At 40.9% G+C, this 26,234-nt stretch overlaps 1 pseudogene; it reads left to right on the top strand.

The window, feature by feature from the left end:
- Window positions 1–18,709: 18,709 nt before the first annotated feature.
- Window positions 18,710–19,618, top strand: LOC786733 (latexin-like; annotated as a pseudogene).
- Window positions 19,619–26,234: the final 6,616 nt, after the last annotated feature.

Below are 26,234 nucleotides of genomic sequence, written 5' to 3'. Positions count from 1 at the left end.
TAGGACTGATCTCCTTCAGAATGGACTGGTTGGATTTCCTTGCAGTCCAAGGGACTCTCAAGAGTCTTCTCCAACACCACAGTTCAAAAGCATCAATTCTTCGGCTCTCAGCTTTCTTCACAGTCCAACTCTCACATCCATACATGACCACTGGAAAACCCATAGCCTTGACTAGACGGACCTTAATATCTTTCATATAAATAGTTCTTTCCTAATTTCCATTTCTGTCTTCACTGCTTTACAAATCCTATGACGTCCTGTAACCACAGACCTCTGGATCTTTTGACACTGAAGTCTAGACTGCTGTGATTTTCCAGCCAAGAGACCACATTCTGCATAATCCAGAGGTTCTCAGTATAATGAAGCATCTTTTCCAGTATGGCCTAGACATTCCCCCTCTAGGTCTCGAATTCTTTTAGTCTCAGAATGCACTAAGAGTTGGACACGACCGAGCAACTTCACTTTCACTTTTCACTTTCATGCACTGGAGAAGGAAATGGCAACTCACTCCAGTGTTCTTGCCTGGAGAATCCCAAGGACGGGGAAGCCTGGTGGGCTGCCATCTATGGGTTTGCACAGAGTCGGACACGACTGAGGCGACTTAGCAGCAGCAGCAGCAGAAATGTGCTAGCATCCACAAATTAAATTTCACTCCTTTGGAAGATGAACATTACCAGGGATGACTGCCTTGGAACAGTGGGTGCATTTCAGATCCTAGTTCAACAAGCAGGTGCCCTTCGCTATCAGCCCACAGCGTTGCCTCTATCTTCTCTTGAGTTTCACAGCAGTTTTTAGCAACTTTTCGGGTATTGATAGAAGCAGGGCCCTAACAAGATGAGGTGGCTTTGCCTGCCTGATGGCGTTATAGACACCTCCCTTTTAGGAGTTTTTAAACAAAATCTATGTGCTTAGCACCCCATTTTTGTTCAAGAGGACTCCATCTTTGCCCACTGTTTGCCTCTCCATCTTCTGTCTTCCGAGGATAGATCTCCCAGACAGGTTCTTGGGGGCATTTTGAAAATTAAATGTGGAGGAAAGTCTGCGGCCAAGAAGACCTCAGGCTAGAGGTGGTGAAGAAACCTCTCAGAGAGAACATCTGATTTTATCTGGGCAGGTGACCTTCCAGAATGTCCAGCTTCCTTCGCAGTTAGGTGTGGCCACGTGGTGTAGCCACATGACTAGGTTCTGCCAATGGGACATGAGCCAAAATATTGTGTGCAGCTTCTGGGTTAAGCCTTTAAGAGTAAGGGGTGTGTCTACCCTTTCCCTCTTTCTACTAGCAGGGACACGGGTGGGAGAACGAACCATCCTGGTCACAAAGATGAGGGAAACATCCAAAAGATGACAGAGCAACAAGAGGGGAAAAGCTTTGCCAAGGAAAGTCACTATACTCCACAGGAGAGAGAGAGGATCTTCTAACTTCTCAAAGCCATTGGATACCACTTCCTGCCTGCTTGAATGGATTTTCTCCCCATGTCAAAGTCTGTGTCAGCCTGTGGAGGACACCTTTCAGTGCTCCCTGCCCCACTGTAATGAGCCAGGGCAGGTTTGGGGTACTGCAAGGTACGATTTGTTCTATACTTTCTTTCTCTTCTCTCTCCCTCCTGGGGTTCTTAGATAAGTTCTCTTTGAAAAGCATTACACAGTGTTCTTTCTCTCGTTCTGTTCTCTGCTCTAAGCTTTCAGTCAATCAATCAATCTTCCTCCCTCTCTCTAAGGCTCTGTTATTAAGCTCACCACCTTTGTGTTGCTGGCATCTATTAAGGCTGCAATTCTGTTGTTCTGCTTTTCATTCCCAGCTGACTTGTGGCACGATAGAATGGGGCAATTTATCGCCTTCAGAAAACCCTGCCTCCACTTACAGGGGAAAAGGACAGGCTCTCTCACATAAAACCACTGTGAAGATTACTTTTCTAAGAAAACAAACTTCTCACTGCCATATCTCACAACATAGCTACTCTTAGAAGAACTAACCGGATCTCAACTGGATTCAAAGACTGAAATAAACCCCACCCCGTCCCTGTGGAAAAGCTAGCAGGTGTTGGGGAGGTGGGCTGGAGGGTGGGATGTGTGTAGGTTGTGAAGAGCTATTCACTCAAGCCAGAGAAAATTGTATCTTGAGACAGAACAATTAGTAGTCCAGGCAAACCACTGGCACCAGCAAGATGCTGCAAGAGTTACAGTGGCCTCTGTACTGGAAGGCAGAACATGGCTTTGTGAAACTTAGGAGCAAGCTGTCTTTGCAGAACTTGGCTTGCAGTTGGTATTGCGGAGGTCTCTCAGCAGACAGCAGGACTCCAGGCAGCAGGCATAAGCTTAAGCACCCTAGAATAGTGACTCACCCAGAGGCAATTTTGGCTCACCAAGGGACATGTGGCAATGTCTGGAGAGATTTTAGATTATTATAATTGGGAGATGCTAATGGTATCTAATGAGTAGAGGTCAAGGATGCTGCTAAATGTTCTAGAAGGCACAGAGTAGCCCCTACACACAGACACATAACGGAAAATTGCCCAGCGTAAACACCAACAGTGCCAACACAGAGAAACCCTGCCCTGGAGATAAACCTTTATAGCACTGGGCCGTATCTCAGCAATGTCAGGGGTGCTGAGCTGTCTGCCAAGATACAGGCTTGAAAAGGAAGCTAAGATCTGGCCCTGATTACACAAGCTGGGCCGCGTGTCAGAGGAGCAGGATGGCATCCCATCTAATCAGACAGGGCACAATGTCATAGTCAGACTAGAAGCAGAGTACATTAAGCCCAATCTACAGGTTAATCCCCAGAGAAGGCAATGGCACCCCACTCCAGTACTCTTGCCTGGAAAATCCCATGGACGGAGGAGCCTGATAAGCTGTAGTCCATGGGGTCGATAAGAGTCGGACACGACTGAGCGACTTCACTTTCACTTTTCTCTTTCATGCATTGGAGAAGGAAATGGCAACCCACTCCAGTGTTCTTGCCTGGAGAATCCCAGGGACGGGGGAGCCTGGTGGGCTGCTGTCTATGGGATCGCACAGAGTCGGACACTACTGAAGCAACTTAGCAGCAGGATCAGCAGCACAGGGTATTCCACTAGAATAGTTTGAACTCCTCCAGGAAGCCAGGAGAAATGTTCTAGAGCAGGATTTCCAACCTTAATCTATAAACCTTTCAGAGGTTGGGGAAGATAAGGGGATCTTGAGATTCCTCAAATTACATGCAAAGTTATCTATCTTTGCATTTTTCTGGGGTAAGGATCCAAAACTTCTATCAGGTTCTAAAAGCGGGTATCAGACCTAAACGTCAAAACCACTGCTGAAAGCCTAGTGTATCAGGATAAGCCTGCAGGAGGGTAAGAGGCAGGATAAGGTGCATGCTTAGTCGCTTCAGTGGGGACTGACCCTTTGGGACCATATGGATTGTGGCCCTTCAGCTTCCTCTGTCCATGGGATTCTCCAGGCAAGAATACTGGAGTGGGTTGCCATTCCCTTCTCCAGGGGATCTTCCAGACCCAAGATCAAACTTGGGTCTCCCCATTGCAGGCGGATTCTTTACTATCTGAGTTACCAGGGAAGCCCAGGGTAACAGCTAGCAGAAATTAAACACTTACTATTTACCAGGTACTGTTTTGTTGCCTGACTTGGATTAACTCATTTAATCCTCATAACAATCTTATGAAGCAGATACTTTTTCAATCGCATTTTATAGATGAAGAAACCAAGACTAAACTTTCTCCAAGGCAATGATTCCTAACCTTCCTCCTATCACGGCATACACATACAAAAGCTATTACATAGAAAAATAATTAGAATAGGAGAGTTTGGTAAATTTGCCATAAATAAGATCAGTTGATAAAGTAAAATTGCACATCTGTGTTTCAGCAACAAATAATTAGAAAAAAAAATTTTTAAAGTACCAATCTTTTTAAAAAGTATGGTCTATGAGCAATTAATGGAGAAGGCAATGGCACCCCACTCCAGTACTCTTGCCTGGAAAATCCCATGGATGGAGGAGCCTGGTAGGCTGCAGTCCATGAGGTCACTAAGAGTCGGACATGACTGAGCGACTTCACTTTGATTTTTCACTTTCATGCATCGGAGAAGGAAATGGCAACCCACTCCAGTATTCTTGCCTCGACAATCCCAGGGATGGGGAAGCCTGGTGGGCTGCCATCTATGGGGTCGCACAGAATCGGACACGACTGAATCAACTTAGTAGCAGCAGCATGAGCAATTAAAAAATGAATACACCACTATAATTATATCCAGTTATCCCATGTCAAGCAAGAGTACATTAACCCCATTTTACAGATGAATAAACTGAGGCACAGAGAGGTTAAGTAACCTTCTCAGAGTCACACAGCTAAGGGGCTCAGCCTTGGAAAAAAGATGCCAATTATAATGGCAACAAGTTCTATGGTACCCTGGAATAAATCTAACAAAATTGTTCAAGATCTTTACAGAGAGATCAAAAAGCTTTAGTAATATACATCAAAGGCACAGTGAAGTAAGGAGATGAGGATGCTTATGGCCAGAGACAACCAGGCCAGAGGCTCCTACAGCCCATGTTCACTCCTTACCTAGCTTCCTTGGCCTCCTCAGGTGTGAGAGTTTAAAAACTGATGCCCATTCAGAACACATGAGTTTGCTTACATGGCACACCAGACAGAACATTCTTCTATTATCATTAAAGTAATTTAATTAGTAGTAACAAATTTTCCAACAAAGTAAACATAAGGTCTCACTATTTCTAAAGGCAAGCACAGTCGAACACTGAAGACAGTTCCAATCATACATGAAATCTTGCAGAATAGAAAAATAAAGGGACTATTACCCAACTCATTACCTAAGGCTAGCACAACCTTGGTACTAAAACCAGAAAAGACCTGGGAAAACAAGTTTTCAGGCCACTGTTAGATCGAAACACAAAACATAATTGTAAATCTACCCTTTAGCAATAAATATATAAAAGACACAATTAAAAGAAAGATACTAGTTACAGTAGAAACAAAAAACTTAAGGCACTTGGAATAGATCTAACAAGTGATGGGCAAATCCTTTATGGAAAAAAATCATGAAACATCAGTAAAGGACATTAGTGAGGAAGTAAACAATATTTTGCTAAAATTACCTATAGAGTTAATGATATTCTATGCATAGAACATGACAAGCTGCTTCTAAGATACAGGAGAGCCAAGAGCCAAGAATGGCCAAAACAATCCTGGAGAAGAATCAAGAGAATCAATGGTCCTACTACCAGATATGAAGATTTGTTATAAAGTAATTAATAATTATGAACATGTTATCAGTTCAGAGATAGCTCAGTGGAACAAAACCACATACAGAATAAGACCTATGAATCTGTTTATATAAGGAAAATTTATGCATGACATTGTGGACTAGGATGAGGAGATGGACTATTCAATGTTAATGATTAGCCATACAAGGGAAAAAGTTAAGTGAACTATCTAACAACTGTACACAGAAATCACTTCTCCAGAGAAACAGGACTTAAAGATAGAACTTTAAAACTTCAGAAGACTACGTAGAGCGTTACCTTTCTTGCTTTGAAGCAACAAAGGATTTCTTAACATAAAACTGGAAGCATAAATTCAACTACATTAAAATAATAAAACTGCTATTCCTCAAAGAATATCAATATCAAGAGAGTGAAAATAGAGGTCAAAAACTGGAGGAAGATACTCATTACACATGTAGTGGACTCATGGTTAGTAACCAGACATATGACCTCCTTTGAATCAATAAGAAAAAGATAAAACTCTAATATAAAAATGGACAAATATTAACATTCTTGCACAGAAGAACACATCTGTATGGTAAATAAACTTCATTAGTTACTGCTGCTGCTGCTGCTAAGTCGCTTCAGTCATGTCCGACTCTGTGCGACCCCAGAGACGGCAGCCCACCAGGCTCCTCTGTCCCTGGGATTCTCCAGGCAAGAACACTGGAATGGGTTGCCATTTCCTTCTCCAATGCATGAGTGAAAAGTGAAAGTGAAGTCGTTCAGTCGTGTCCAACTCTTCGCGACCCCATGGACTGCAGCCTACCAGGCTCTTCCATCCATGGGATTTCCCAGGCAAGAGTACTGGAGTGGGGTGCCATTGCCTTCTCCATCATTAGTTACTAGAGAAATACAAATTCTTGTTTTATACCCACCAGATTGGCAAAAATTTTAGTCTGACAATGGCAAATGTTGGTGAGAATTTGTAATAATGGCAGCCATCCTGCAGCGATAGGTAGTAATCTGGAACTATCTATTAATAGTAAAACTGAGCCTGTGCATTAAAGCTACCACCCAGTGATATCTCTTCCCGTGCAGTAAGCAGACTTCTAAGACGGCTCCCAATGGTCTCCACCTCCTGGTTTCCAAAGCCGTGTGCAATTCCCTCGCACCTATTGCTTTGCTTCTAATAGAATACAGCAAGAGGGATGGGATGCCATCCTGAGATTAGGTTTCAGAAACGGGACTTCTGCATAGCTCTTATTCTGTCTCTTCTTGTTTTCTTGCGAGAAGCAAGTTGTTTTGTTTTGTTTTGTTTTGTTTTGTTTTAATATTTATTAATTTCTTTTTGCCTAAAGAGAGTACATTTTGTATTTAGAGAAATAAAATATTAGTTTTCAGGAGTTGCTTGTGGAGAATGACCAATAAATGCCTTATCAATGGCCGGATACTGATACCAGGGACCCTTGCCTCTTGTATGCATTAATCTTCATACTTTCAGCTCCTTTAACCATAATTCAGCCTTTTCAGCTTCAATTTGAATGACAGTTATTGTTCTTTCATGATTCTTTTCAGGACCAACAGAGAAAGTTTGGGCAATCCATCTTGATATACAATCCTTGAAAAGTTTCTCTGCCCACATGCCAAGGAACCAAGGCCTGTAGAGAACAGAGAAACCAAGCAGACTTCAGCCCAAGAGCCTGTGGGGGAACTAATTCCCTCCAACAACCACGTGGAGTAAGGTTGGAAGTGAATTCTTCCCCAGAAGACGATTGCGGTTCCTGGCCCACCCCTTGACAGCAGCCTTGTTAGATTCCCAAGCCAGAGGACCCAACTAAGCCACATCTGGATTCCTGACCCATAGAAACTGTGAGATAATAAATGAATGCTGTTTTAAGCTGTTTAAATTGAGGGGGGGTGTAGTTTTTAATGCTGCAGTAGATAAATATTACATCTGAGTATAAATCTTAGCAGAGCACTCTCCAGCAAGTGCAGCAAGGCACACTGCTATGTGGAGTGTGGATTACAAGTGAGCCCAGAAACTGCTCCTTCTATCCACAGGGATGCAAAGAACAGGTAGGTCAAGGCACACCCAGGATAAGCAGAATTCAAGAGCATATTGTCGCCAGCCGAGGGCAGTTTCATTTGCCTACCCATGTGTCATACGATGTCCTTGGGTTTTGTGCGTACATGCCACGATGTGCAAAAGGTAGGAAAGCACTGGATTAGAAAACAACTTCCATTTCTTCCAGAATGTGCTTGGTAATTTATATTTCCCATGACAGTGTTCTCAATGTTTCATCACCTGGGAACTCACTAAAACTGCAAATTTTCAGACTCCATCTCAGACCTAAATCAGGCACTCTAGGAAGGAGTCCTGTCAATCGGTTTTCTTAAAAAGCTTCCAGGTGATTGTGATACAAGCTGAAGTCTGAGAAACACTGTTGCAGGAGTTTGTGCCTTTCACCTGGTTTCAAATTTATTGGCAAATTATGTCCTCTTTCCAATTGCTAATGTTGTTAGTGTTTTCTCCTCTTGGGCAACTCTGAAGCTTTATCACTGCTACTGCTACTGCTAAGTCACTTCGGTCGTGTTTGACTCTGTGCGACCCCATAGACAGCAGCCCACCAGGCTCCCCCATCCCTGGGATTCTCCAGGCAAGAACACTGGAGTGGGTTGCCATTTCCTTCTCCAATGCAGGAAAGTGAAAAGTGAAAGGGAAGTCTCTCAGTCGTGTCCGACCCTCAGCGACCCCATGGACTGCAGCCCACCAGGTTCCTCCATCCATGGGATTTTCCAAACAGGAGTACTGGAGTGGGGTGCCATTGCCTTCTCCGTTATCACTACTATTAGTCTTTTCAAAAGACTATACTTAACTGTTCCTTTACTTTCTATTTATTAATTTTTTTCTCTTATTATTTCCATCCTTCTGCCTTCTTAAGAATTATTCTGATATTCTGTTCCTGTTAACCAAATATTTGGGGGTACTTTTAACCAAATATTTGGCTCAGATTGATTGGGGGAGGTGGTGGATAACAGTGATGGTATAAATTCTGGCCTCAAACACATGTGATGACAAACTTGTGGTCAGATATTCTCCAAGTATTTTTCCCCGTTTTTACATTTTATTTAGATCTAAGGACAAAGGTAAATTCCCTCCACTATCTCCCTTTCTACGGCACCCCACCCTCACCACCACATCCCTGGTCAACACTCTTGAATGTACCTAGAACAACCTTTCTGGAATTCTGGCTTCATATGGATGTTTTCCTGTCTATCATCTCAGCTTTTTACAGGCTTCATGCTTTTGTCTGTCCTCCTCGGCATATGGCCAGACACCTCCTGGCAAATACCATCATCACATAGGCTTACTTCTCTGAATTTTTACTTTCTTGTTATTTATTGGAAGGATATTCCTCCTTTTCCCAATAGGCCAGCCAAGTGCTTTTAAGGATTTTTCCCAACTTTTTCCCTTTGGGCTTCCCTTTGGCTCAGCTGGTAAAGAATCCGCCTGTAATGAGGGAGACCTGGGTTTGATCCCTGGGTTGGGACGATCCCCTGGAGAAGGGAAAGGCTACCCACTCCAGTATTCTGACCTGGATAAGTCCAAGGAATGTATAGTTCATGGTGTCGCAAAGAGTAGGACGTGACTGAGCGACTGTCACTTTTCACTAAAGTTTATTTTGTGCAGAATTTGTAGTTCCATAGGGGAAGACTTCTCTGGACATCTAGTCTTCCATATAACCAGAAATGGAAGTCATCATATTTGTAGCATTCTGTTTGTCTTTTCCTAACTTTTAAAGTTGAATGCTTATCTCATTCTTCAGGTTAAAATTTTGAGTGTTTTCCATCACTATCCAACATTACTATTGCATAGTGCAACACAGAATGCTCTTTGTATATAATTTCACAAAACTTAATGAGATGTGTACTATCAGTATTCCTCATTTTATCAATGAAGAAACTGAAATGAAAAATTGATCTCCCTAGGATCACAAAGATAGGTAGCCTTCAGGGAAATAAGGATTCCAACCCAGGTCTACCTGCATTCAAAATGAAGTTCTTGTAACTAATTTGATGTATTTTATAGGGGAAAGGGGGGGCAACATTTGAAATGAGGGGGAAAAGGGAAAAATGACATCGTTTGGTTTAGAGTGTTAGAATAAAAAGTATCTCACAATTTGAATTAACGGAGAGAGCAAGAAGCAGGTTATTAAGGGAATAATAACAACCCAACCCAAATTCAGAGAACCCAGTGCAAACTGAGAGAGTGTGGCAAGCAGTAACAGGTGTGCCTGGATTGTGGGCGGCTTCCCAGGCACTCACAGCCATCCGTCTTTCCCTGCCTAATTCAAATCGCTACTAATTTGTGCTTTCCTGGCAATATCTCAATTTGCAGAAAGAAAGAAACAAATTTTAATCCAAATGGCCATGTTTGTAATGTATAGAGCCATCACTGGCAAACATATTTTTAGCCCCAAATAAAATAGTCTCTTCTGCTAATCCCAGACCTTGGCTCCAAGCCAACTGGCTTCTTGCTTTTATTATTTGCAACAGAATCCAGGATTCAGAAGGAATAAAAGAGCCGAACAAGAATATAACTCCTGATAATATTGTCTCTGCACCTTGCGCACTTATCCTTTTTGTCTCTCCCCAGGGGAAAAGCAGTTATTCTTACTTATGCTAAATCCAGTTGTTCCCCACCGAGGCCATGTAAAACTTGGCACCAAGTACATGGGGAAATAAAAAGTCAAGGCAGTGGGAGGTGCTCACACTAAAGCAACAGGCGGCCCCAAAGCCCCAAACTGTTCCATCCATTTTCTCCTAAAAATAAAGGGTTCTATTCATCAAAAACTTTTATATATTCCTGTGATTTTTCTTACCAGAAAAAAGCCAACATGATATGCAGGCAAAGAATAACAACTCCTGATTCAGAAACCATGCTATCCTTTCATTTCCCAGAGTAAGCAAATAATCCAGACAGAGGACGAGTAGGAGAGGCTCAGCTTTTGCTGTACTCACCAGACAAAAAAAAAAGTCTTCTGCAAAAAGGGATCAGACCTCAAATTAGACATCTAAATTGTTAGGTTGAAAGGAAACTGTCTCCCTTCTGCATACCCATTTAATGAAATTAATTACACAACCCATACTTGTGAGAGATGGTTGAACTTTGTTTTAACATAATTTCTAAATATCATAGATTTCTTGTCATTTTTTCCCAGGCAAGAAAAATTGATTAGGTAGAATTCACCAGGACTTAAAGATGATTTAGACTTTATTTCTACTCTCTCTCCCATTTCCTCTCAATCTTTAACAATGATCTTTCTGTTGTAAATCTAAATTATTTTGTGCTTTAGAATGTTTCCTCTAACACAATGTTAGCTAAAAATTTTAAAGAGTTAAGACATCACAATTCCACCTCACTAAAAGTCCGCTGGGTTCCATTTTCCAGGCTTCATTTATGCCCTGAATTTGCATGCATTCATTTTACATAATCATAATCCTAGCATGGTTTGGGTTTTTTATTTCTCTTATTGAAGTATAGTTGACTTACAATATTGTGTTAGTGTCAGGTATACAGCATAGTGATTCAGAGTATTTGCAGATTATATTCCATTGTATTTTATTATAAGATACGGGGTATAATTCCCTGTGCTATACAGTATATCCTTGTTGCTTATCTATTTTATATATCATAGTTTGTGTGTATTAATCGCATACTCCTAGTTTGTCCCTCCCCATCCCTCTCCCCTTTGTTTACCAGAAGTCTGTTTTCTATATCTGTGAATCTGTTTCTGTTTTGCATATCCATTCATTTATATTATATTTTATATTCCACATACAAATGATATCATACAGATTTGTCTTTCTCTGTCTGACTTACTTCACTTAGCATAATAACCTCCGAGTCCATCCATGTTGTTGCAAATAGCAGAATTTCTTTTTTTTTTTTTTTTTTTGTGGCTGAGTAGTATCTCATTCGGAGAAGGCAATGGCACCCCACTCCAGTACTCTTGCCTGGAAAATCCCATGGATGGAGGAGCCTGGTAGGCTGCGGTCCATGGTGTCGCTGAGGGTTGGACACGACTGAGCGACTTCGCTTTCACTTTTCACTTTTCACTTTCATGCATTGGAGAAGGAAATGGCAACCCACTCCAGTGTTCTTGCCTGGAGAATCCCAGGGACGGGAAGCCTGGTGGGCTGCTGTCTATGGGGTCGCACAGAGTCAGACATGACTGAAGCGACTTAGCAGCAGCAGCAGCAGTATCTCATTGTATGTATGTATGTATGTGAATGTATGTGTATGTATATATACATACACACACACCACATCTTCTTTATCCATTCATCTGTTGATGGACACTTTGGTTGCTTCCATACATTGGCAATTGTAAATAATGCTACATGAACATTGGGGTGCGTGCATCCTTTCAAATTAGTGGTTTTGGTTTCTTTTGGATATATACCCAGAAAAGGACTAGCTGAGTCATATGGTAGTCCTATTTTTAGTTTTTAAAGGAAACATAATTTTTTTCATAGTGGCTGCCCCAATTTACACTCTCAACAACAGCGTAGAGGAATTCCATTTTCTCCACGCCTCTCCAACATTTGTTACTTATAGACTTTTTGATGATAACCATTCTGACTGATGTGAGATGATACTTTGCTGTGGTTTTGATTTGCATTTCTCTTAAAATTAGTGGTTAAATATCTTTCCATGTGCTTGTTAGCCATCTCTATGTTTTCTCTGAAAAAATATCTATTCTAGTCTTATGCCCATGTTTTGATTGGATTGTTTCTTTTTGAAATTGAGTTATATGAGCTGTTTGTATATTTTGGATATTAACCCTTGGTCAGTCACATGATTTGCACTTATTCTCTCCCATTTCATAGGTTGTCTTTTCATTTTGTTGATGGTTTCCTTTGCTGTACAAAAGCTTTTAGGTTTAGTTAGGTCCAATTTGTTTTTTGCTCTTATTTCTTTTGCCTTAGGAGACTGATCCAAGAAAACAGTGCTATGATTTATGTCAAAGAGTATTCCAGCTATGTTCTCTTTTAGGAGCTTTATGGTTTCAGATGTTAAGTTTAGGTCTTGAAACCATTTGAGTTTGTTTTTGTATACGGTGTGAGGAAGTGTTCTAATTTCATTGATTTACATGTAGCTCCAGTACTCCTGCATGGAAAATCCCATGGACGGAGGAGCCTGGTAGGCTACAGTCCATGGGGTCGCTGAGGGTCGGACACGACTGAGGGACTTCACTTTCACATGTAGCTATACAGTTTGCCTAGCACTACTTGTTGAAGAGACGTCTTTTTTCCATTGTATATTCTTGCCTCATTTGTCATAGATTCAGTTCAGTTCAGTCACTCAGTCGTGTCCGAGTTGTCTGTAAGTGCATTGATTTATTTCTGGACTCTCTAGTCTGTTCCATTGATCTATGTGTCTGGTTTTGAGCCAATACCATGCTGCTTTGATTACTATAGCCTTGTAGAATAGTCTGAAGTCTATGAGGTTTATACCTCTCTCTTTGTTAGTTTTTCTCAGGATTATTTTGGCAATTTGAGGTCTTCTGTGGTTCCATATAAATTTTATGATTATTTGTTCTAATTGTTTGGAAAATGTCCTGGGTATTTTGATAGGGATTGCATTAAATCTTTAGATTGCTTTGGATAGTATGGCCATGTTAATAATATTAGCTTTTAAAATCTCTACTATTTTGTTTATCTGCCATTTCCACTGCCCCCCCCACCCCCCACGCCATATCCTCTTCATTAACATCCTACTCAAGGACTGGAAAAGGAAAAATTTCAAACTAATATTTTAATTATTTGATTAAAGGTAGTTGCCCATACTTATAAAAAGAGTATATTTAGATTGATGTTGGAGATAATTGTGAAAATGAAGTGAGTAGATTATGGGTTTCATGTATCTTACATGTAAAGTGGAAAGAATCAGTTATGTAGAACAATCTAATAATGAAGCTATTTCAAAGATTGCTTGTATTTTGGGTTGGACTGTTTCCTGTGGACAGAGGTCATAAAAATCTTGCAATGTAACTCAGGAAATCTGTATCATAAATCATCCTGGAGCTCAAATATCAGCATTTTAAAGAGGATTCTGGTGCTGTGCTGCACAGGTTGTAAGAAACTTAACTAAGATACTTAAGTATTGTTATATAGCAGAGAATACTTTGCAATATCCAGTAAGGCTGACTCCCCAAGGTTTCTTGTAACTATTTCACTCCCTCTTCCTTTCAGACAGCAGGCAACTCTGCATGCTCACTGTCTTTAGCAAGAGAGTGTATAAAGGCAAGAACAAAGAAACCATTGTTTACCTTTGAGTTCCATTTTAGATTCTTAAAACTAAGAAGAGAAATGAAACTAATTTCGGAAGTAAATTGTCCAGTGCAGGAGCCAGACTGGTTGACAGAGGCAAGTCTGTTTGTGTTGTCTAAAAGGGCTCAATATGAAGAACATGAAGCCACAACACCCAGAGAGGAGAAGCTTACATGAACACATAAGGGCAGCTTACCTATCTTTCAAAAGTGAATTTTGTGCAGGTGATGGGAAAGAAGATTCTAGAAGAACTTATCCAGGACTTGGGTTTCATTCAGCCTGGCTAAACCATGTGTGACAGAGTGCAGATTGTTGAATGAAAGCTAGCATTTGGCGGGCTCCTGGACAGAGGAGCCTGGCAGGCTACAGTCCGTGGGGTTTCAAACACTCGGCCACGACTGAGCACTTGTGCATGGACAGAAGGGGCTGTGCACGGGCCGAGGGGTGTGGCTGAGGAGAGGGCAAACCTCACAGAGAAGTGCTGCATCCAGCACTGTTCCTGAGCAGACTGAGATACTGCAGCTGGGGCGTGGGGCTTCAGGTAGATCTTGTCTTAGACTAGATTAGGGCATCCCCAGCCTGCCTCCTGGGGCTTCCCAACTGGCACTAGTGGTAAAGAATCTCCCTGCCAATGCAGGAGATGCAAGAGATGCAGTTTCAATCCCTGGCTCGGGAAGATCCCCTGGAGAAGGGAATGGTAACCCACTCTAGAATTCTTGCCTGCAAAAATCTCATGGATAGAGGAGCCTAAAGGGCTACAGTCCATAGGGTCGCAAAGATCCATACACGGCTGAGCACACATTATTGTACTGTATTTGAACCTGCCTCTTTAGCACGGTAGGCAACACACCAGTGTCATAGGTTAGGGCATACTATCAGATCCAGTGTACTCCTGCATGGTTCAGGAAACACGATCAAGAGTCTCTGACCCTCAAAGAGGAAGTGGGAGTGACTACCTGGGCCCCTGAAGGAGGAAGAGGCACAGTGTAGACCAGCCTCAGAATTATTGGGGTTAGGTCATCAGCCAGGGAGGCAATAAAAATAAAGGAGATCACCCAGGACCATGTGGGCCTCAGGGAGGGTGAACATTTCACAGGCCAGAGCTCCTTCTTGATCCCCATTCCTCTCCATGAGGGAATATATATCCCTCTGGGAGAAAGGAAGGAGAACAGGGGAGGAAGAATTCCATATCTGATGTGTATTTATCCAAGAGAAACTGAGTTGAAACCAAAGATGACAGGTGAGTTAGAAAAACATCTTTGCAAATCAGAGTCCTAAGACTCTCAAGTTCATACTATCTATACAAGGATGAATGTGCAAAGAGACCTTGGAAAAATCCAAATAATTAGACCTTAGAAAGACCAGAATGGGCAGTTGGGTTGACCATGGGAGCTTCATACTGGTATTTGGCCATTAATGTGATTCAGCTTCTTGATCTTCATGTGTTTGCTCCCTTGTCCCTTCTCTCCTCTTCTAGCTGATTCTTTCTATATTTGCAGACCAGTTTGCCTAGAGAATGAATTGCATTGGCCCAGCTCATCTGTTCACACCAAGTCTCACCATAGTCAGGCAGCCCGAAGTCTGCCCTGTATCAGTCTCATCACACGACACATACACCCAACCTCCCCACACTCCCCAACCCCCATGCAGGTACTCATGTATATGTGAAGACCAGCTAAAGTTGAGCAAGGCAAACTTGATGAATGATATTCCCAGTATCTATAGGTAAAACATGGAAGAAAAATATTCATTATACAAGTCACTGGAACCTAGATTTTTCCTGTTCGTGAACTTGAACTTATATGAGCAAGTATGTGTGAGTGCTTCATACATGTCTTGGAGCCTTCAATGTTGACTGTCATTATCAACAAAATTAGCTCAGAACAAAACCTTGGTTTTTAAGTCTCTTTGAAATTCTGGTTTTTTTTTCTTCCTCGGGAATTTGCTAATCATTCTCTGCAATTATTCCACACATGTAAATCCTACTTCTCTACCAAGACAAAAAGTCCTTTAGGATTTTTTCCTATTTTTTCTTTTGGACCCTCCACAGACTCTAGGGGAGTGTTAAGTACATAGAAACTGCTTCAGTGGTAGAATATTTTCAGTTATTCATTTACTTTGCTAGGTATTAATTAAATCAAACTGAAAGTTTATTGAATTGGATTTATTGAATTGAATTGAGATTTCCTGTTAATAAGACAGTAATCACTTGAATTTTACTAATGAACACCTCCAGAGCACTGAGATTCACTGTTTGTAGTCTCTCAGACATGCCAGCCTCTTTCATGCCTGCCTGTCTTTGCTCATGCTGCTGCTGCTAAGTCACTTCAGTCGTGTCCGACTCTGTGCGACCCTATGGACTGCAGCCTACCAGGCTTCTCCATCCATGGGATTCTCCAGGCAAGAACACTGGAGTGGGTTGCCATTTTCTTCTCCAGTGCATGAAAGTGGAAAATGAAAGTGAAGTCACTCAGTTGTGTCTAACTCTTAGCGACCCCATGGACTGCAGCCTACCAGGCTCCGCCATCCATGGGATTTTCCGGGCAACTGTACTAAAGTGGGGTGCCATGCTATTAACCTGGAAAACATGTTTTCATTCTCTCAAAGTGTTGTGCGAAGTCCACCTTCTTTATGAAGTATTTTTTCAATACCACCTTAAGATGTAATGGACCAATCCCTTCTTCTGGCTTCTCTAAACTTTGTGACTACTTAGTAGTTTATTTTTTATTAATTATATGACTACCTCTTCATCAGAGTGTAAACTCCATGAATTCAAGAACTATATTTTATTAATCTTTGAACTTCCAACATCTTCCATGATTCTTTGGATGCTGTGATCACTTCTTAGTGTACATTGAATGTCAAATGGCTACTGGACACCCACCAAGTGGTCTTACAGCTAATGTAATGGGAAAGCACATTTATGTAACTTGTCAAAGGTAAGAGAGCTCATCAGAGAATCAAGGGTCCCAATGTGACGCCACCCTTTCTATGCTGCAAGCATTCTGACATGGAGAATAAAAAAAGATACATCAGCAGAAAGTACCAAATGGTTTCAGACCTACTTTATGAATCTAAAAGATAAACCACTCATTTTTTAAACTTTTCTTCTGGCAGACTTCAGACCTATATAAAAACCCAGGATAGTCTAGCAGAATCTCTAACTTCAAGAATTTTCAATGTATGGCAAATCTTATACCATTTATGCCCTGGTCTACTTTCTGTCTCTACTGGATTTTAGGGCTAAATCTAGACATTAAATCATTACTTCCATGAACATTACCAGATATATCTCTCAAACATAATTATGTGTTAGATATAACCATAATGTCACTAACACTAAAAGATAATACTACTTTCATAGTATCATCAAATATCCAGTCAGTGTTCAAATGAGATCCATACTTTACATTTGGTTGATGTTTTTTTTGTCTCTTTTAAACTATAGGCTCTCCCTCCCCACCCCCCGTTCCCCTTTGTAATTTATTAATTGAAACACCTAGATCATCTGTCTCAATAGAGTTTCCAACTTTCTGGATTTGGTGGTTGAATCCTCACATTGTGTGAATCGTGTTCTTCTATTTCCTGTACTTCTTGTAAACTAGTAGTTACATTTTCAGCCCTGTCCAACAAAATTTTCTATGATGATAGAAATGTTCTATATCTGCATTCTGTATCTGCATCTGTATCTGCAGTGATGTGACTGAAGGACTGAATAATTTTATTTTGTTTTAATTAATTTAAATTTACATAGACACAAATGGCTAGTGTCTACCATATTGGACAGCACATAGAGGTTAATTGAAATTTAAGTTAGGTTAATTGAAATTGAAATATAGATACATTGTTAATTGCCATTGTATTGGATTTGGGTTTGCTTGTTTATCAAGAGGAGAAGGCAATGGCAACCCACTCCAGTACTCTTGCCTGGAGAATCCCATGGACTCAGGAGCCTGGTGGGCTGCCGTCTACCGGGTCGCACAGAGTCGGACACGACTGAAGCGACTTAGCTGTTTATCAAGAATACTTCATAATGGTGAGCTTCCACTAGGGGGCGAAAAATGTCTGGTTGTTTCTGTAATGTCAGCAGCCCACTGAGAAGGTAACCTACATCCACAAATTCATTAGAGGGTGGTAAAATGATCATATTCTATCATTCCTTCTTCATTTACTAGCCTAAATCTATCAAGTAAAGGTTTCTCTCATCAACAATTTGATTGTCTGAGGTGTAATTAATACAGGGAAGTCAGAATAAAAGCTTGATTTTTTTTTTTCCAGAAAAATGATTAGGTTCCCAGCATTCTCCAAAGATGAAACTTATTGGTTTTAGTGTGCTTCGTTTCATTGCAGATATTCATCTTGATGCTTGAATTGTCTCTATTGTAACCTACAGAGTCTCTTCATATTGGCTTTTGAATCCTTTTGTCATGACACCAGTAGTTTTTCATAGTGTCCTGATTTCCTAACAAGGTATCCCAAGCTTGTCACAATCATTTCCTGCCCCAATTAATTAGCTGTTTCCCCGAGAGACCTTAGTTGCTTTTGGTTGGAAGTTGTATTTAGAGACTGCAGGCTGGGTGCCAGACTAGACCAGTGAGACTGGGTTCATCATTATTCCTAGGCCTTTCCAGTAGATGGAACTAGGAAATAATTTTTAATAGAAAATGCGTCTTGCATTTATACTTCTAATTCAAATTTAGGGTTGCATATTTTTTACTTCTCATATTTTATAATTCTTTTATGTTGAAAATCTTGGCTTCTAAAGAACACAATGACTTATTTATCTTATTACATACATAATAGCTTAGAATATCTGTATCAATATTATCATTAGCAATATAACTGCTGGAAAAATTCAAGTTTGTTTATTTTTACAGTTCTTTTGTATTAGGGTACATTTCAGTTAAATTATTATTTTTAAAATACTTTAAAATAGTTCTCTGTGTAGTTAAGCCACCCACTCAATCCACAATTGGGTTTATTAATTTCATTTATTTTCATGTTATTTTAATCATGTAAAACATTTACCTGATTCCAAAGTCAAATATCTAAGTAACTTTGGAAATGTCTGGCTTCTATTACGATTCCCTCCTTTCATCCCTTCCATCTCTCTGGGACATTTTTTAAAATTAGATTTTGGGAGGCAGGACGGGGACGGGGACGCAGACGCTCGCAAGCCCAGCCAACACTCAGCAAGAATGGAAATCCCTCCGACCCACTACCCGGCCACCAGGGCGGCCTCAGTGGTAGAGAGCTGCATCAACTACCAGCAGGGGACTCCCCACAAGGTGTTTCTGGTGCAGACAGTCGAACAAGCCAGCCTGGAGGATATTCCAGGAAGAGGACATAAGTACTGCCTTAAATTTTCTGTGGAAGAAATTATCCAAAAAGAAGTTACAGTGAACTGCACAGCTGAAGTACTGTACCGTCCAACGGGACAAGATACTGCACCAGAAGTCAACTTAACATTTGAAGGAGAAATTGGAAAAAACCCAGATGAAGAAGATAACACATTTTATCAAAGACTCAAATCCATGTAGGAACCACTAGACGCACAAAATATTCCAGACAGTTTTGGAAATGTACCTCCAGAAATGAAGCCAGTTCGACATTTAGCCTGGGTTGCCAGTGGTTATATAATATGGCAAAATTCTACTGAAAATACATGGTATAAAATGGCAAAAATTCAAACTGTCAAGCAAGTGCAAAGAAATGATGACTTCATCGAGTTAGACTACACTATTCTCCTTCATGACATTGCATCTCAGGAGATTATTCCTTGGCAAATGCAAGTTCTCTGGCATCCACAATATGGTACTAAAGTAAAACATAATAGCCATCTGCCAAAGGAAGCACAATTGGAATAAATGAAGACCATAACATTGGATTAAGTGTAAACATGCTTGTTAATGATGACCTGTATACCAGTCTTCATTGATATCTAGCTTAAGGGGTTAGACAAATCCCCAAAGTGTCATTATCTATAAATGGCCTGATTACAGTACAGAACTATATAGCTTCCATAATAAAGAGCATCACAGTGTACAAGTGTCTTATCAACAGTAGCGGTGCCGTGTATACCCCTAATAAAACCTTTTAATTCCAGCCTCAAAAAAAAAAAAAATTAGATTTTGGTTTATCTTCCACTTAAACTGATAAATCTGAAACTTAAAAAAAATTACCATGTACCTTGAGTCACAAGCATTCCCATTTTATTTCGGCAGGACCTGTCCCATTCTTTTTTGCATTTGATTTGCCCAAAGTGGGGATGGTGGCAGTAACAGCCCAGTGACAGTTTGCATGAGTATGGTTCTGGTCAGCGTCGAAAACGCCAAGAGGTTTCAAGCTTCTTTTTATGTATGTTACAGTCACAAGGCAGATCTGAAATCGTTTCATACTCTCTGCTGATACATCGTTTGTTCTTTGAGACTCAAGATGGTTGCAGTAGTGAAACAGGAGCATCAAGACTCATATCCCTTCAGTGAGGACGGACCATGCATTTGCTAAATCCTGGAAAAAGAGAGCATTGGGGGAAACAATTGAGTCCATTACTCTGGGCCTGCAATTAATGCATTTTAGGTAACTATTATCATGATCAACACCAAAAATACACCTGTGATAGAGCTTTGTGTGTGGGGGCCATGAAAATGCACCTCGTAGGACTGTAACTGCAGGGAGTGTAACTGACGGGGGGCAGGGACAGGCAGCAACTGATACGCTCTGAAATCCATTGCAGTGTTTTCAAAAGAATAACATCTTCACTGAGATGGAATTTACATACCATGAAACTCATGCTTTTAAAGTACACAATTCTTTAAAATAATACAAGTAATTTAAAACCCAGCAGTTTTTTATTATGTGCATAAAGATGTATAACCATCACCATTATCTGATCCCATAACATTTTAATTACTCCAAAAGGAAGACCTGTCCCTATCAGCAGTCACTCTTCATTCTTCACTCCCTCCTGCTATGGCAAGCACTAACATACTCTTTGTCTCCGTGGATTTGCCTGGTCTTAACAAGACCCCAGCCCCTGGAACCACTGTTCTACTTTCTGTCTCTGTGATTTTGACTACTCTAGGTGCCTCATATACTATAATCATACATCATTTGTCTTTTCGTGACTGGCTTATTTCATTTACCAGGATGTCCTCCAGGTTCCTCATCTGTAGCATATGACAGAATCTCCTTCTTTTTAAGGGTGAATAATAATTATTCCACTCTATGTATGTGGAAACAATGTCAGACTTTATTTCTGGGGGCTCCAAAATCACTGCAGATGGTGACTGCAGCCATGAAATTAAAAGATGCTTACTCCCTGGAAGGAAAGTTATGACCAACCTAGATAGCATATTCAAAAGCAGAGACATTACTTTGCCAACAAAGGTCCGTCTAGTCAAGGTTATGGTTTTTCCAGTGGTCGTGTATGGATGTGAGAGTTGGACTGTGAAGAAAGCTGAGCACCGAAGAATTGATGCTTTTGAACTGTGGTGTTGGAGAAGACTCTTGAGAGTCCCTTGGATTGCAAGGAGATCCAACCAGTCCATCCTAAAAGAAATCAGTCCTGGGTGTTCATTGGAAGGACTGATACTGAAGCTGAAATTCCAATACTTTGGCCACCTCATACGAAGAGTTGACTCATTGGAAAAGACTCTGATGCTGGGAGGGATTGGGGGCAGGAGGAGAAGGGGACGACAGAGGATGAGATGGCTGGATGGCATCACTGACTCAATGGACTTGAGTCTGAGTGAACTCTGGGAGTTGGTGATGGACAGGGAGGCCTGGCGTTCTGCAATTCATGGGGTTGCAAAGAGTCAGACATGACTGAGCGACTGAACTGACTGATGTATGTATACACAAACACACAAACAGTTGTCCCTCTGTTTCCATGGGGCATTGGTTCAAGGACAGCTTCCCACCCTCTATGGATGTTCAATCCCTTTAGTATACGATCAGAAGTTGATTGAATCCATGGACATGAAATCCATGGATACAGGAGACTAATTGTATATTGACTGAAAAAACTCCACATATAGGTAGACTCCCACATTTCAAACCTGTGTTGCTCAACAGTCAGCTATATATGTGTATATATGTATGTATGTGTATTCATCACTGAGGATAAAAAAGCAAGGTCATGTGATCACATGTTGGGTCACAGTATGGCATGGAGGAAGAGTTGTTCCCCTATATAAAGGAAAGGATTCAGAGTAGATAAAACCATATATGTCCACTACCATGGGTATCTGAAAAGTCTCAAAGTTAGGAAGGACAGATGGGCCTCATGCAAAAGAAGAACCAGGAATCCAAAAAGAATCGGGAACTAAACAAGCTATGTTCTTCACGGAGGCCCATGGCCTCTTGTCTCTGCTTTGTGTGTCTCTGTTTCATCCGTTGCTCATTCTGCAGTGTTGCTTTCTCTGCTTTTCTGTGGGGACTACAGGTGGCTGTCCCACAGCTTCTGTATCCAATTGAAACACTTTATTGTGTTGAAGAATACTGAAAGACAGTGATCTTTTGCCTTTCCTTGTAAATTTTATATTACTAATTATAATTATGATGCTTTACTCGTATCTTGGGCTTCCCTGGTGGCTTCCCTTGTAAAGAATCTCCCAGCCAATGCAGAAGACGTGGGTTTGATCCCTGGGTCAGGAAGATTCCCTGGAGAAAGAAAGGGCAACCCACTCCAGTATTCTTGCCTGGGACATCCCATGGACAGAGGGGCCTGGCGGGATACAGTCCATGGGGTTGCAAAAGAGTCAGACACAACTTAGTGACTAAACAACTACAACTATCTTAGCCAAATAAGCTATGTATATTATTTTTAAAGGTTCAAGAATATGTAACGTTTGGATTTGGAATAGATCTAAAGCAAAACATGGCCTCTACTGAGAGTCTGTATTTATCATTCCAGTTAAAATGTTTAGTAAGTGAAGAATATTAAAACAAACAAACAAACAAAAAACCCAGAGACTGATGATCATCTCTTAGTATCTGGTGAAAATTTCTAGAATTATATTTTGGACCAAATGTCATCCTCTACTTCAGTAATTATGTATAACAAGCAATGGAGTCAGATAGTAAAGACAAGGCTAAAGAGGCCCACTCTTCGGAAGCTATAGTTCGCAGGGATGGGGGCCATGTATTCAGCAAATACCCACAAACTGTCTACTACGCTGTAGGAAACCAACAGTTTCTGCCCAAGTGTGGCACAGACAACAAGCTACCCATTAAAAATCATGGTCCCACTTTCGTAGAGTAACATTTGCACTGAGGATCAGCTGCTCAGCACTACATTTCCCAACACTTCTTGCATCTAAGTGGGACCATATGATGAATGCTCACCAATGGAATGTGGGCAGAAACGATGTATACCCTCCAGGCCTGGCCACCCCCACACCTCCCCAGCCCCCACTTCATGTCTGCTCTCCTACCAGCTGGAAGCAGAAGACTCCAAAAGTCTAGAGAGAGATGGGTGATCTTTTATGTGAGGGCCAGCCAGGCAATAAATATCTTGTTTTGAGAGTCATACAGTCTTTGTTAAAAGTGCTGAACTCTGGAATATACACAAATATTGAATCATTATGTTGTACATCTGAAGCAAATATAATGTCATATGTCAATTATACCTCATTAAAAAATAATTGATTATTAAGTAAAATTAGAAACAAAACAAGGAAAAGGAAACTACTGATCTCATTGTAGTGCAAATGCAGCCATAGACAATACAACGAATGTGTGGCTGGATTTGGTTGTCAGGTCACATTTTAGGACAGCCTTTGTCCTGTGATCTTGGCTCCACGTATGAACTCTGGCCTCAGTTTCTCCACCTGGGAAATGAATAAGTTAAACTTGATCTCAAAATCTCTGATAACTCCATGATTCTACAACTTCAGTGCATCAGCTATTATTTCCACTCAACTTCTAGCCAGGATGTAGTGTGTGTGTGTTTGTGCATTTTAAGAGACACATAAAAATACAGATAACCTTCTTCATAGTATCTTGTAGAAGTCAGAGAAAATTAGCTCAAAAATATATAGCAATTAACTTTTTTCCCCCAAGTTTGAGGGAAAGTAAAGGAGAAAATTGTCAAGAGAAGAAGAAAAGCATTAGGTACTTCTACAGTTTATAGAACTTACCAGATTAAATACAACAAGCAAGTTAGTGAATGAGTTCCAAGTGTACATTCTCATCGAACGAGACCACAGGGTGTTGGAACTTGATCACAGCCATCACACAAGAGGAAAATTGAAAGTCTTTCTTTGGGAATTCACAGCATCATTTATTAAATAAGCACCCTGGGAGCTAAAGAATTGTTTAGCTCAACGGCAGCGAGACACATCAAGAAGAGACGAATGACGACATGAGTCTTCCCAACAATTGAGCAGTTTGCTCAGTGGAGGAAAGTTAATGCGTTAAAAAAGAAACATCAGCTATAATGATAGTAATAATAACAAGTGAGATTTATATTTGTGTTCAGGAAGCAACCTACTTTCAAAAAGCTCTAAGCACATTAACCCTCTCAACCCCACGTTGGTGGAAGCCTAGCGAATACTTTACTAGTATTCTCATTAAACTGATGAAAAAGCTGTAAAGGTGCTTATTCACATTTATATCTGTCCAAGTTTCACTATACCCAGTAAGACATCAGAAGACATATTTTGTTGAAAATTGTATAGAAGTTATTCCACACCAAATACAACGGTAGTAATTGATTCAGTATGACTAGTAATATAATAACAATAAAACTCACTTTTCAAATGTAAATTTTCATGTTATTTTAACCTTTACAACAATGCAGTGAGGCTGCATTCATAATGTGAGTCCCATGTGATAGCTGAGGAAATGGAGGCAAGGGAGATTCAGTGGCATGCCCACCCTCACCACCTGGCTAGCAGCAAACCAAATGCCAGAATCCAGGTCTCCTGACTCAGAAAATAATTCCATGTGCCGTTACTCATCATTCACAAACAGAAGCCAGATAGGACCAGTAATGTGTTTTCAGGACTGGCACCACAAGTTGTATCTTCTAAAGCCCATGTTTCCTTATCATGACATTCGAAGAAGAGTTACCTCGGGTAACAGTGGTACTTACCATTCATGGAAAGCAAGGCTGGGGGTGTAACAAGAACCGGAATGACTGAGGAGGTAAGAGGGTGCCCCTACTCATGTTTTCCTCCAACTCTGCCCAAGAACAGCCAAGCAATCTTTCAGTCCAACTCTGCAGCCACTAATCTCAATATAGACAAGAAACAGAGGCTAGTTTCTCACCTTGAAAGCTCTTCTCCCAGCCTTCAGCTGTCATTTCCATCACTGCTTCCTTAGGGAAGCTTTCTCTGACCTCTGGTCCTTTGTAATATGCTCTCCTTTCTCCTTCAGCACACTTAAGTTGGCTAGCAATTATATATTATTGTCATATATTATCATGTATATGTCATGTATGTCAATTATATGATTATTGTCACTCTTCCCAGCTAAAGGGGTTGAAAGTTCCATGAGAGTAGAAATCATGTCTGTTTTTTGTTCTTCACCGTATTTCTAGCACCTATCTGGCCATATAGCAGGTACTCATCTACTATCTGTTTGAATAAATCTGTGGATGGATGAGTGGGTGTGTGGATGGATGGATCGAAGGGTGAGTGGATACATAAGGGAATGAATGAAAGGGTGGATGGATGGAAATTAAAGTCCAGGATTAGAGTGGCCAGGTAAAAGGCAGGAAGCCCGGTTAAATTTGAATTCAAATAAACAATGAAAACTTTTCAGTATAAGTAGAAAGTGAAGTCATTCAGTTGTGTCCAACTCTTTGCAACCCTATGGACACCAGGCTCCTCTGTCCATGGGATTTTCTAGGCAAGAGTACTGGAGTAGGTTGCCATTTCCTTCTCCAGGGAATCTTCCTGACCCAGGGAAGACACTGAGGCTCTAACAGTGCCTGAAGCAGTGCTTGAAATTTCAGTAACAGCAGCCAGTAAAGAAGAGAAGGGAATGGCAAACCACTACAGTATTCCTGCCTTGAGAACCCCATGAACAGTATGAAAAGGCAAAATGATAGGACACTGAAAGATGAACTCCCTAGGTCAGTAGGTGCCCAATATGCTACTGGAGATCAGTGGAGAAATAACTCCAGAAAGAATGAAGGGATGGAGCCAAAGCAAAAACAATACCCAGCTGTGGATGTGACTGGTGATGGAAGCAAGGTCCGATGCTATAAAGAGCAATATTGCATAGGAACCTGGAATGTTAGGTCCATGAATCAAGGCAAATTGGAAGTGGTCAAACAGGAGATAGCAAGAGTGAATGTCGACATCTTAGGAATCAGCAAACTAAAATGGACTGGAATGAGTGAATTTAACTCAGATGACCATTATATCTACTACTGTTGGCAACAATCCCTTAGAAGAAATGGAGTAGCCCTCATAGTCAACAAAAGAGTCCAAAATGCAGTACTTGGATGCAATCTCAAAAATGACAGAATGATCTCGGTTCGTTTCCAAGGCAAACCATTCAGTATCACAGAAATCCAAGTCTATGCCCCAATCAGTCATGCTGAAGAAACTGAAGTTGAACAGTTCTATGAAGACCTACAAGACCTTCTAGAATTAACACCCCAAAAGATGTCCTTTCATTATAGGGGACTGGAATGCAAAAGTAGGAAGTCAAGAAATACTTG

This window comes from Bos taurus, chromosome 2 (assembly GCF_002263795.3).
Source record: "Bos taurus isolate L1 Dominette 01449 registration number 42190680 breed Hereford chromosome 2, ARS-UCD2.0, whole genome shotgun sequence".
NCBI lineage: Eukaryota > Metazoa > Chordata > Mammalia > Artiodactyla > Bovidae > Bos > Bos taurus.
The sequence above is the reverse complement of the archived record's forward strand: the minus strand, read 5'-3'. Positions and strand labels throughout refer to the sequence as shown.